Raw genomic sequence first — 12,760 nt, 5'->3', positions numbered from 1 at the left:
TATATATTTCTTTTATGTGATATTGTATACTCGCTGATAGCTTTTTCCATGTTTGTGTGGCTTTATATTTAATTGTGTACGTATATAAAATATTGATGGGACTGAGTAACCACTCAGTCCCTTGGATGGATTTGTGTTTAGCACAAGTATTAAGTCCAGTTGCTGTTCCTCTTTGCAGCTCATTGCTTTGATGGTTGGTTCTCGCTTTGAAAATAATTTAAGAACTTTTTTTTTCTTTTTTTTATGTTTTTTTTCCATTCTTTGGTACTTGCTGTATGTTTGTGAGTATGTATGTGTTTAAGAATGGTACATAGACAATAATGTATTAGTTATTAAATGGCAGCATCATTTTATCATACTATGATTTTTATTTGATTTGGTTTATACGTGAAAAATATACACTGCACTTTGTTTTTCTTTATCTCCTTGTCAATCTGAATGTATACAGTATAGACTTATTGTGTATTGATAAGAAATGTAGTATTTTTATGAAATATATTCTGGAAACTGGTCAACTCTTTTTTTACTATGCAACTTTTTGACGATTACAATTTTATTTCTTTTATTTTTTTGTGTTTTACAATTTTCTAAATGCTCCCCATACCACATAATTGAGTAGATACAAAACAGTCTTCATGGCACTCAATCCTTCTTTCTTAGTTAACGTGTCATCGCTGCCCTTATATTACATCCATTATTGCGTCCATTATTTAATTTGTTGTGCAAATCAGATCTCCTTGCAATTTGGATGTCAATGCCTTATTTAGCAGTGTAGAATTCATAGTGCGGTATTATATACATTACAGCTTTCTTTAGTTTCCATTTTTGTTTTTCGTTTTTAATTTTGTGTTATGGGCTATTGCCATTGGCGATGGGGAAATATGTGCTTTTAAAGAACTTAGCAACTCATGCCTTAAGGATCCACTTTTTAAAAGGAGATTAAATTAATATTCATCCAGCAATATATTATAAAACACAGTTGTGCTAGGATGCCTCATAGGCTTACACTCAACATGCTCCTTTTTGGTCGACTACCCGGCATACGGATGAATCAGCAAAGCGGTTGTAGCACCAGGTGTCAGAGGACTTGTAGAGACAGGTTCTGCTATTAAAAGTGCCAGAAGTTGTAAATTTTTGAATGTCTCACGGAGTAATTTTTATTACTACTTGTGTCTAGTGCTTTGTAACTACTACTACTACTAGAGTACTACTCTATTGTTATGAAATGAAATGCTAGACTTCCTTTTTCAACATCTTTAAGTGATTTCCTTTTTTTTTTTTAAGAGGTGGTTTTTTGGTTGTCCCATAGTTACCGTAGTTCTTGTATCCAAAAATGTTGAGGCTGTTCCAAGCTGGCTACTTGTTCTCCGATTGAGTTTTAAGGAGTATAGGTTTCTGGTTTAGCTGGGTTTTTTTAATGTCTTGTTCTGTTTTCTTTAAGAGTAGTGGGCCTGTGGCATATGACATCTTTTTGTATATCTCTGCAAATTGTATTGACAGTTGGATGTTAGAAGCATTGGTATATGGGCTGTTGAAAATACCTGGGGACATTTTGAATTGAATTCTCTGACTTTGTGACGTGTGGCTAACATGATACAATACTCTACTGCCACCTCAAATATATTTTCATAGAAGCATTTATTTTCTTCTCTACGTCTTTCCTATCTTCATACATTTTTAATCTGGCTTTTCATCACTATATATCTCTTATCGGCCTCTGTTTCTGGGCTTTCAGACTTTTTGGTTTTCGAGTTATTGGATGCCACATCTGTGTGCTGTTGAGCTTTTATTGTTTTAGCTGCTGCACCTTTATTAAGCAATGGAGTTCTGTCTCCCAATACTTAAATATTCTATAGCATCTGTGTTTTTGGTGTTTATTTTCAAGTATCTTTTGACTTGGAAAAAGTAACTTCTGAAATGGTTGGCCATGACATTTTGGTTGATTCCATGGCTAGGGTCCTCCACAATCAGTCTAGTTGGTTTTATCACCGGTTATCAAATACTACTGAAATTTCCTCTGTATCCTCACTGATCCTCCAGGTCTTGGGGGATTCAAAACCAAGGTTGGCATTGTCAGAAATTATAGAAAAGCATAATCAAGTGTTCCTCAGTTTAATTTAAAATGCTTGGTTGTACTTGGGTAACTAAGATCTGAAATGTAGACCTAGCTGCCTGTCTTCATTGGTGGTTGCACCTGTATCCTTGTAGATGCTATCCTTATTCTCGATGTTGTGGTTCATTTCGCAATGTCTTGGTGAAGGAGCAAACTTACGTCAAAGAAAAAGTAGCGAATTATGCTGTTTCAGATTTGAGTTGGTTTCTTTCTACAACTGATAACTTTTTTTTTTTTGTTTTGTTTTGTTTAGATGGAATTGGGACACCTTTACTGAAAGATGAGGCTTATTGCAATTATTAGTGCACACCAAGTCCTTTTTCAGTAAACAATATATAAAGTTACATGATAAGTTTGCAAATTATGTCAACTTTTCTTTGGAAGATTGCTTTTATGGATGTAAAAGGAATACAACTTGGTACATCCGTATGATTTGAGCTCGGATGTTAGAAAGTTGACATGGCTGATATTTTATTATACTAGACACAGAGTTGTGCATTAGCTATAGCGATCATATTTCATTAATCTTCCTGCTCAAAAGCTATTGAACGCCTAAGCTATGATTGTTTGCCTTGGTGCTTTAAATCCCATACTTCCTAGTATAGTTGGTAACAAAACAAAGCCCTTGACTTGTAAGTGCAGGTAGAGACTATTAGTAAATGCTCATAAGGACAACTTAGCAATGTCCTAGTGTGAGGAGAGGGGTTGGCCTAACATGACTCCAACATGACAGGTGGTTGCACCAGACTTTGTAGCCAGTGCCAGCACAGCAGAATGATGAGCGTTCTACATGGCAACCAAAACACCAAGTTAAGGAGAGGATGAAATTGAGATTTTTCTCAGAATGCAGTACTCTGTCAGATCTGTGAGTTACTTTACAAAGTTTTTTTATTGTAGCAAAACGATGGTGGTTTTACTTTTCAAAAAACTATTACGATAGTCTTTGGCAAATATATAATGCATGATAGTGGCTATGACTTTTACATTATTTTTTTTTTCATTTAAGAATAGAGAAACTTTACTCATAAGTCTTGTTCGTTTCTCCATTCTTTTTAAAGTAATAAAATATTTTTAGAATCCTGATTCACTATAAACTTTTTTTTACTTTTTTTTTTTTTTTTGTCCCGATTTTTATTTCAGTGTGCTACTTCCTTTTATTTAGACATGTGTTTATATGTTGTAGCTTATTTCATTTTTCCTTCATTGTTTGCAAAAATATTTATTTGGCAAAGAAGTGATGGTTGGTGTAGGCTGGGCTTTGTGCTATTTTACAGTAGGCCATTAGTTGATTTTTATTATTTATTGCGCTAAATTTTCTGGGTTTTATGTTGTGAAATTGTCAAACCAGTCTTTAGTAAACTGCCTTCCTTCTCCTCCTCAGGAAGAACCTGCAGAGCAGGCAGGGACTGAGTTTGATAGTATCTGGACCAACTTTTGTGCCACCACATTAGGAAATTGATATTTGCAGTTTTCACATACGCCGGTACTTCTGTGGATTTTTCTAAAGTATGTCAGAGCAGCCTATATGCAAAGGAGGTATTCACTTATGCTGGCAACCATACTGAGTAAAGAAAAGTAAGCCCTTGTTTATGTTCAGACCCCCTTGGCTTTGGTTGACCACATTTTAAGGTCTGAATTCTTTATTTGAGCCTGCACTCGGTCATTGATGTCCGAACAAGCATATCTGGGTTGACATTGTTGACCCAACCTCGATATGGACAGTGTTGCATGATTTGGCTGTTTCTTAAGTGTCACATAGCAGGACAGGAGATGCAAGACCCTCTCATGGATATGAACCTTACTGTATAATACTAAAATGCTGTCTGTATACAGATGTTAGTGTGCAGAAACCTTTTTTTATATAGCTGAAAGAATGTCAGATGACAATTTTATGTCTATACGGGCATTCCTGACTTCTGCACTTAATGTGGGCAAAAAGCATTTGACTGGAACAGACATTCTTTTGACCAGTTGCTTTGCCCCTGCATGCTGCAGAGAGCATCCTGCTTATCCTCCCTCCCCTTTCTGTATCACAGTACATGGAACCTGGCAGACCTGGGCAAGCAGTGGCCACTGTGCTGACCATCGGCCAACATGATCGGGAACAACTGTTTGGCCAACTAAGAATTATTTGTGTATGTGACAGGAGTTGATAAATCTCCATGCTTCTTGGGTCCATAATATTCCCTAGAGCTTATTTTGATTTGTTTGAAGCTTTCAGTTTTGTTTTTTCCCATCTCTGGCCAGAAGAAAGAACCATTGCAGAGTTAGAATAATTGTTCAACTAGTAAACATTCTGTTCATCATTGGCTTGACAATTTTTTTAACATGGCTATGTTTTTTTTAAAAAAAAAATATTTGCAAAAATTGCTTTTGAACCAGAGAGTATGCTCACCCTGTAGCTCTAGAGTCCTGGGTTTGTGTGTCAGTCACAACATGATGTGCATGGAGTTTGTATGTCCCCCTTATGCCTGCGTGGGTTTTCTCCATGGGGCCTCCCACATGCCAGTGACTTCAAGATTCAAGAACTTTATAGTCATTGTATAAAACAATGAAATTACTTAAAAAAACAACGACCTATTGGTAGTTTTATTGCCTTTCCTCCAAAAGAGACCATAGACAATGAGGGGGGGGGGGGGGGGATTGTGAGACCTTCTGAGGGACTGGTGGTGACCCAAACTTTACTCTGTAAAGTGCTGTGGAAAAATGTACCTATACCAATGCATCATCTTGATAAAAATAATTTTGTTAGTCCCAGTGGTGTACCTAAGGTGCTATGGGCCCCGGTGCAAGTTTTACGTGGGGCCCTCCAAGCACTCTATACATACCAATTGATACGGTGCACTAAAACCTGCAAAGGACAACCGTGTCAAAGGTTCAAGTAGAGGATGGGAAAACAGTTTAATGATTACTACTATTTTTAAAGCATCTATAGAGGTGATTATTACCAACACAGGGCCAATAGAGAGCTAATATTGTGCTCGATAGAGGCCCCTTGGGGGCACCTCTGACCCAAGAGCCTCAACGGTCGCTACCTCTGAAACCCCCTATTGCTACGCCACTGGTTAGTCCCTGAAAGACAAACATTTAGACACTCATTGGAATCTTGGCTGATACATGAAACAAAAAGACTGCCCTACAGGTGGATTGTTCCTCCCTGTGGGTGACCTTTCAAATATTATGGATGGCTTAGAATGTTAGTAACTTCCTGTCTGTAAAATAAAAAAGTGTCTTTTTGTATTTTCTATGCTATTCATTCCTCTATTCTTCAAGATCCATTTTTTTTCTCTTCCTTTTGCACAAAATGGGTCGCTCTAGTTTTGCCGAGAGCAAACAAGCCTAGCTGTGTTTACGCAGAAATTTCAAGTTGACTTTTGTTTCTCAGTCAGGTCCTGGGAAGGGTGTGACGCTGAGAAGCTGTGTGGTTCAAGCCACATGGTGAACTGTGTGAGTGTGTTTTTGTGAATGGAAGAAGAACTCTAGCCCTGATTGCTTGTCTCGGGGAGAGAAAAAAAACTGTTTAGGAGATCAGCTGTCTCATTCCCTGGCAGAAAGAATGACTCATACATCTTCTTCCTTGTTTGGCTTCGGGTCATTGTTACAGTGGATAGAGCTCGCTTTAATTAAAATGCTAACCCCTTGCGTTCTGGATGCCGGAGATCTGTGCTGCTTCTTAGAATTCCACGCGTGGAGAAAAACGTTTCTAAGGTTGGGCTTTTTTGAAGGCATCTGAAGAGGGTTTCCAGGTTCAAATCCCGAGATCTTCTCAAATTTCTGTAATCTGCCTCTCTCTATTTTTCATTCTGTTGATTTAGTAAATGCATGACATCTTGGGGGTGGGTTGTAGTTGGCACGTAACTGTTAATGCAGCTCCCATCTCCTCCTCCGCAGCCACTAATAATAAAGGAAAAACAGGCTTCCGTTTTGGTCTCCAAATAGCTATTAGCAAAACATTATATTATCGTATGTAGGTCTTTACAGTGAAGTTAGGCATGCATGTGAAAATTTCCAGTTTATTCGTGCATTGTCAATGGAGAATTTCACGAGATGTCAGCGGATTGGGTGTGAAGCAGGGAACTTTTTTTTTTTTTTTTAACATTTCTATCTGTTTTTGGGTTCAAAAGTTATCGGTGGTGAAGTTTTTGGATAGTGTCCATATGCTGTCCCCAGTCAGGAAATTATGATTCTGATCAATTAGTTGTAGCGTAAACTGAAGGGATGGATTGCTTGACTGAAAGACATAATAATAGACAACCAAAAAGAACAATGGACATTTCCTTGGAGAAGTTTCTTCTCTTGGTCAAAATGCCCCTCTGTAAGTTAGAAGAAAAAAATGCAGCCAAAATGTAAACTTTTTGGGCACTGGGAAACTTTTTATTGGGGGGGGGGGAAGTCTTGAAATTAATTAGAAGAAAGGGGATATGGTGTTTGAAAATGAACTGCGATAAATGATAGAACTCATAAATGTTTTTTATTTAATGGTTGTAAAGTTCTTCCTCAAATCATATATATATATATATATATATATATATTATATATATATATATATATATATATATATATATATATATATATATATATATATATATATATATATATATATATATATATATATATATATATATATATATATATATATATATATATATTTAATTTTTTTTTTTTTTTTTTTTTTTTTTTTTTATTTATTCATTTTAATTATGCTTAAGGTTGTAGCAGGAACCAGTGCTAAGGTGCACCATCGGACAGAAATGAATTTGGGGTGATTTTTGTCCAGAATTACCCCCCCCCCCCCCCCCCCTTGCTTGCATTACTTTTAATGGGGGAAATAAAGCTTTATATTGACTTCTGGAAAAAGTTCTTGAACAGTATGCAAACTTCAAATAACAGCCAGTCAGGAATTTCTCCTGACTGGGATCACCTGCTAAAGCAATGTTTGTGTTTCTGGTCACTGCAACTTTTATTACATTTTTTTACTTATATGTATATGTACGGTATATATAAAAAAAAAACATTCCAGTTAGAAAGCATGTGCTTTTTTTGGTATTGCGTGGTCGTTCATGGCAGGCATCTTATTTGATTCTTGGTGACAACAAATAACTTAGTATGTTAGTGAGACTACTCAGGTGCCATATGGTCAGTAGGAAGAGAAAGGTTTGTCCATCCCATGATCTCAAACTGTTCCTGTAGACAGTCCTTGACAAATTCTGTCATTAGGAGTGTGGAAATTAACACAGGAATTAAGGAGGATTTGTAGAAAATGGGACAGGGAGGAAACCAAGTGGTTGTCACACATCTGTCCTTTCTTCCGTGATGTTCCAGATATCTGTCCGCTCATGCTGCAGTGAGAGTGAATAATGATGTGTTTTCAGCTTTGGTGCACACTGTTTCTCAACCTTGATAACACAGGTTTTGGAACATGTTTATGTAGAATCTTCTGGTATAGGTCACTTCCTCCAGTAAGACATTTTATGCTATTACTGCATCCTCTGAGTGTCAGGAACTAAGATAACAGAGAATTTAGACAAGACACAGAACATTTATATTGCGCTTTTCTCCTGGCGGACTCAAAGCGCCAGCACTGCAGCCACTGGGACGCGCTCTATAGGCAGTAGCAGCGTTAGGGAGTTTTGCCCAAGGTCTCCTACTAAATAGGTGCTGGTTTGCTGATCAGGAAGAGCCGAGATTCGAACCCAGGTCGCCTGTGTCAGAGGCAGAGCCCTTAACAATTACACCATCCAGTCGCTCGCTCTGTTTTTGCCAGTGGTATACTATCTTGTGCAGCTCCTATAATGCAAACTTTGGCTGTCAGATTGGTTAGAGAATTTGTCTACCCTTTCTTTCTACAGGATACAATGGGCAGCACAGTAGTGTAGGGGTTAGTAGTACTTAGTACTCTCGCCTAACTTAGTACTCTCGCCTTTGCCATGATGGGTCCCCAGTTCAAATCCCAGCCACGGAGACACTATGCATACATAGTCCTATGACTATTGTAGGGATTAGATATACTCTGTACACCACTGTGGAAGATGGCATAATAATAATAGTAGCCAGGTTCAGCAGCAGCTATTTTAGCGTAGCTGTTGGTTGACTTTTCCCGACACTTAGAGGTTGACGGAAGCTCCCAGGTAAGTTGTCTTCTCCCAGTGGCTGTTGATGGATATTTTACACTATAGAATAGGACTGAAGGTAAAGTGATGACCTTGACATGGCCATCAGTGTTTGATGCAGTGATGTCCAGGTTTAGCAGCAGCTGTTTAGGCATAGCATGTGCCTGACTTTGGAGGTGGAGGGAAGCTTTTAAGTACATCTTCTTCTCTCATTGTCAGTCAGAGGATGTTTTGTATTGTTTTCATAGTTGTGCAGTCATGTATTTTAGAAGAAGTTTGTGGACTTGGCAGGAGTTAATGTGGGCTTTTTTTGTAAAGGATGTCTTCATATGTCTATAGCGTCTCTGTATGTCTGCTGTTAGCATTAGAGAGTGACCTAATGAGAGATCACCCACATAGGTGCATGCTTTGGGCAGCACGGTGGTGTAGTGGTTAGCGCTCTTGCCCTGCAGCACTGGTTTCCCGGTTCGAATCCTAGCCAGGTAAAAATCTGCAAGGAGTTTGTATGTTCTCCCCGTCTCTGCGTGGGTTTCCTCCGGGTACTCCGGTTTCCTCTCACATCCCAAAAACATACAGATAAGGTATGTTTCCCCTTAGGTTGGCCATAGACTATCATACATGCACTACACGATAGATGGATTCATAGACATATGACTATGGCAGGGACTAGATTATGAGCCCCTCGAAGGGACAAGACAAAATACTCTGTACAGCGCTGCGTATTATGTTGGTGCTATATAAATACTTAAATAAATAAAATAGGTGGCCATATAATGTGACGTGTGCAATGAGGCTTCTGTTTGTATTTGTAATAATGGGGATCGTAATGAGTGTTTTTGTGAACAGCAGGACACTGAGGGTTAATGCATAAGGTTCTTGTATGTTCTTCAGTTGCTTGAGTACGCCACCCACACTAGTTATAAACTGATTGGAGTGAATTGCCCTTATTTTCTGTTCGAAAGTAATTTAAAAAGCGCTTGAATCTTTTTTTTCTTTAACCCTGCACTGAAACTTGTCTCTCTATTCATAGAGAATATTACATGAAAATAAGAGGCCTGCATCCATACAATGGCTTATGGCTTGGATGTTGGGGGAGATCTATTAACCTACCGGTACATACTTGAATTGCGCACATGCACCCAGTAGGAACATACAAACTCCATGCAGAATTTGTCTTCGGAGAGGTTTTAGCCCAAGTTGCAAGGAGAGAGTTCTTACTGCTTTAAAAAAAAGCTTTCCCCCATTCTAGTTCTACTAGTTATGCCATTCCTGGACTAGTTATACCGGACACCCCTAATGGTCTATCAACCCTACTAACTCCCATAGTTGTAGTGTAGTCACACATATTGCAATCGGGCTGGACGATGGCAGATGTTGGTTGTAGAAATACGCCATTCTGAGGGTTCTTTTGATTGTCTTCACTACAGAGGGTGAGCATAGCTTGCATGTTATATGTTGTATGAAGCTTGGACTTGAGGCCCATACCCACTAAGCAATTTTCTTCCCCAAACAATTTTGCATGAAAAACAATGTTCAACGGCGGCTGATTGTGTGTGATAATTGTTCGCTTTGAACGACCGTCATGATGGATCCAATAGTGGACGGGCGTTCTGAGCGCTATGGACCCCTGTACTAATTGCCACGATCATTCAACATTACTTTCGCGCCCATCGTTTGTTCCTGTGGCGCGTGATTGTGGAAGATGGATTCAGCTTTAGACCGGCCCTATGCACTACCTTAGCTTTAACATTTCATGCGAGCCAGAATAGTTAGCAGCTCTTTTTCATTTCTAGTCTAGATATGCATCCCCTTTTCAAGTTGTCTTGTAAAATCTTTAGTCATTGATGATTTCTGGGTATGAAGCAAAATCGGATCAAGGATATCTGGACTTCGTTCGGTAGAGTGGCATAGTAGATGGTACTCTAAACTTGCAGTGCTGGGTCTCCGGGCCCGTAAACTATCTACATGAAGTTTGTGTGGGGTTCCTCTGGGCACTTTGGTTTCCTCCCGCACCTCAAAAAACCTACAGATAATTAATGGGCTTCCCCTAAATTGGTTTTAGACTATGATGGCTGTATGACTAGTAGGATTAGATTGTGAGCTCCTCTGAGGACAGTCAGTGACATGACTATGTACTCTGTAATGTGCTGCAGAAGATGTCAGTACTATATAATAATAATAATAATAATAATAATAATAATAATAATAATATGGTAGGACATTAGGCTATGACTATGGTAGGATTAGAGTGTGAGCTCCTCTGAGGACAGTCAGTGACATGGCTATGTACTCTGTACAGTTCTGCAGAAGATGTCAGTGCTATATAAATACATAATAATAATAATAATAATAATAATAATAATATGGTAGGACATTAGACTATGACTATGGTAGGATTAGAGTGTGAGCTCCTCTGAGGACAGTCAGTGACATGACTATGTACTCTGTAATGTGCTGCAGAAGATATCAGGGCTATATAAATACATAATAATAATATGGTAGGACATTAGACTATGACTATGGTAGGATTAGAGTGTGAGCTCCTCTGAGGACAGTCAGTGACATGACTATGTATGTGCTGCAGAAGATGTCAGTACTATATAAATACATAATAAAGAAATACTGGGTGCTTTCTTCAGTATTTGCTGCATAGATGTTGGTGAAACTCTCTTTCTAGGCTTTAAGGCCTCGTTCACATCATTTAGTGCAGATGGCTGTGCGATCGGAACGCAACGCGTCCAATCACACGCCATCTGCGCTCCTATGCGCTGCAGATCCCATTCATTACAATGAATGGGATCTGCGCTGCGATTCACAAAAATGCGTGCAGCACGCAATAGCGCAATCGCACTGCCACGCAGTCCCTATGATGGGAACGGTAGAAGGGCTGTCTATGCCCTTCTACCGTTCTTGCGCGTCGCACACTATACGCGCTGCCAAAATGCGCACGGCAGCGCGTATAGTCTGAACGAGGCCTTACACTATAAAATCTCACGTGTCCTCTTGTCTCTGTCTGTCTCTCTTGCCCCTGAATTGGACATAACTTGTGGATGCCATGTGGTTTTGTAAACACCTGCCTTGCTGAACTTTGCAGACTTGAATAATGGATGCCAAAGTTTAACTCCTAAGCAAGTTAAGCGACTCCCTAACGACCAATTGGATACCACTCCAGAGCAAAGAATTCTGGATGAGTTTATGCTCCATGACCAGGACTGTCGGAGCCAACGAGTCGGAGCAATTTTGGGTACCTGGAATCGGTGGTTTCATAAACTGAGGAGACTCAAGATTTTTGTACCAACTCCACAGCCCTGTCCATGACTAAGGGCCCGTTTCCACTGGCCACCGCGCGCGGCTGCGCTTTGCGGGAACACTGACTAATCCCAGAAGGCGTGCCATGCACGGCCATGGGATTCGCAGCCTCCCGCACGGAAACTGACGGAAATTTTGGCCGAATTGCTAAGGTAAGCGATTTGGCCGGCGGTGCCATAGTTTCCTATGGCAGAGTTTCCCCGCGAGGTTCGCCTGCGGGGGAACTCTCCGAATACGGCCCGGTTGCCGCAGTAGTGGAAACTGGCCCTAACTTATCTTGGCCTTAAGATGGACTTTCAGAAGATTGATCATCTGGTTGGTCTGATCACAATGACTGAATCTCAGTTAGTAACCATTTGACTCCATCAAACCCAACAGAATTTAGACAGTTTTTAGTGGTTTTGAAAGTGGGATCAGGCATGATGGTAAATGTAAATCAAGTGAGCAGTGGGAGGAGTAAAGCAAACCAATCAGGTTGGCAGTTATTGCAAAAAATATAGATAGTAAAAAAAAACTGATTTTTACAATTTATTTATTTTAAGTTTAATTTACATTTGTGGAACATCATTGGCCAATATGCAATTCCTTTTTTTTTTCTCCTGAATTATCTCCTAGGAGATAATTTTTCATCTTCTATGTAAAAAAAACTTTTCAGCAGAAGTAGGTGAAAAAGTACTATTAAACTATTTGGAGTATTTTCTTGCTTGCTGATGGCTTAAAATGCATTTTATTGACAAGTTTAAAAATATCACCTAGGCGAAAACTGCAGTGAATTGCATATTCTCTTTGGCGATGGATTCTCAATCCATTTTTCTTCTGAACTGTGACTGAGATTGAGCAGAGCCCGGTTGTATATCGCTGACTGCAACCATTAGGGCCCATTTACACTTAAAAGTGCAAAACGTTTTGCACCGGTGATTTATTTTTTACCTCGATTAGTGCAGTAAAATCACTGTATACTCCCGCGATTCCGAGCGAGGGCGGTCAGCGCTGGTTTAAGCACTGTACCACTGTATGTGGCTGGATAGTGTACTGGTTAAGGGCTCTGCCTTTGACATGGGAGACCAGGGTTCGAATCCTGGCTAGGTCAAGTACCTATTCAGTAAGGAGTTCAAGGCAAGACTCCCTAACACTGCAGGGTGGCCTCTTGAGCGCGTCCCAGTGACTGCAGCTCTTGAGTGCTTTGAGTCCGACAGGAGAAAAGCGCTATACAAATGTTCAGATTATT

At 39.5% G+C, this 12,760-nt stretch overlaps 1 protein-coding gene across 5 annotated transcripts in view; it reads left to right on the top strand.

Moving 5' to 3' along the window:
- The window catches only part of ETV1 (ETS variant transcription factor 1), a 115,175-nt gene that overhangs the window by 22,956 nt on the left and 79,459 nt on the right, over nt 1–12,760 (top strand). The gene's annotated exons all lie outside the window — the stretch shown is intronic.

Source organism: Hyperolius riggenbachi, chromosome 5, assembly GCF_040937935.1.
Source record: "Hyperolius riggenbachi isolate aHypRig1 chromosome 5, aHypRig1.pri, whole genome shotgun sequence".
NCBI lineage: Eukaryota > Metazoa > Chordata > Amphibia > Anura > Hyperoliidae > Hyperolius > Hyperolius riggenbachi.
Note: the sequence above shows the minus strand (reverse complement) of the source record. Positions and strands in the feature narration are given on the sequence as shown.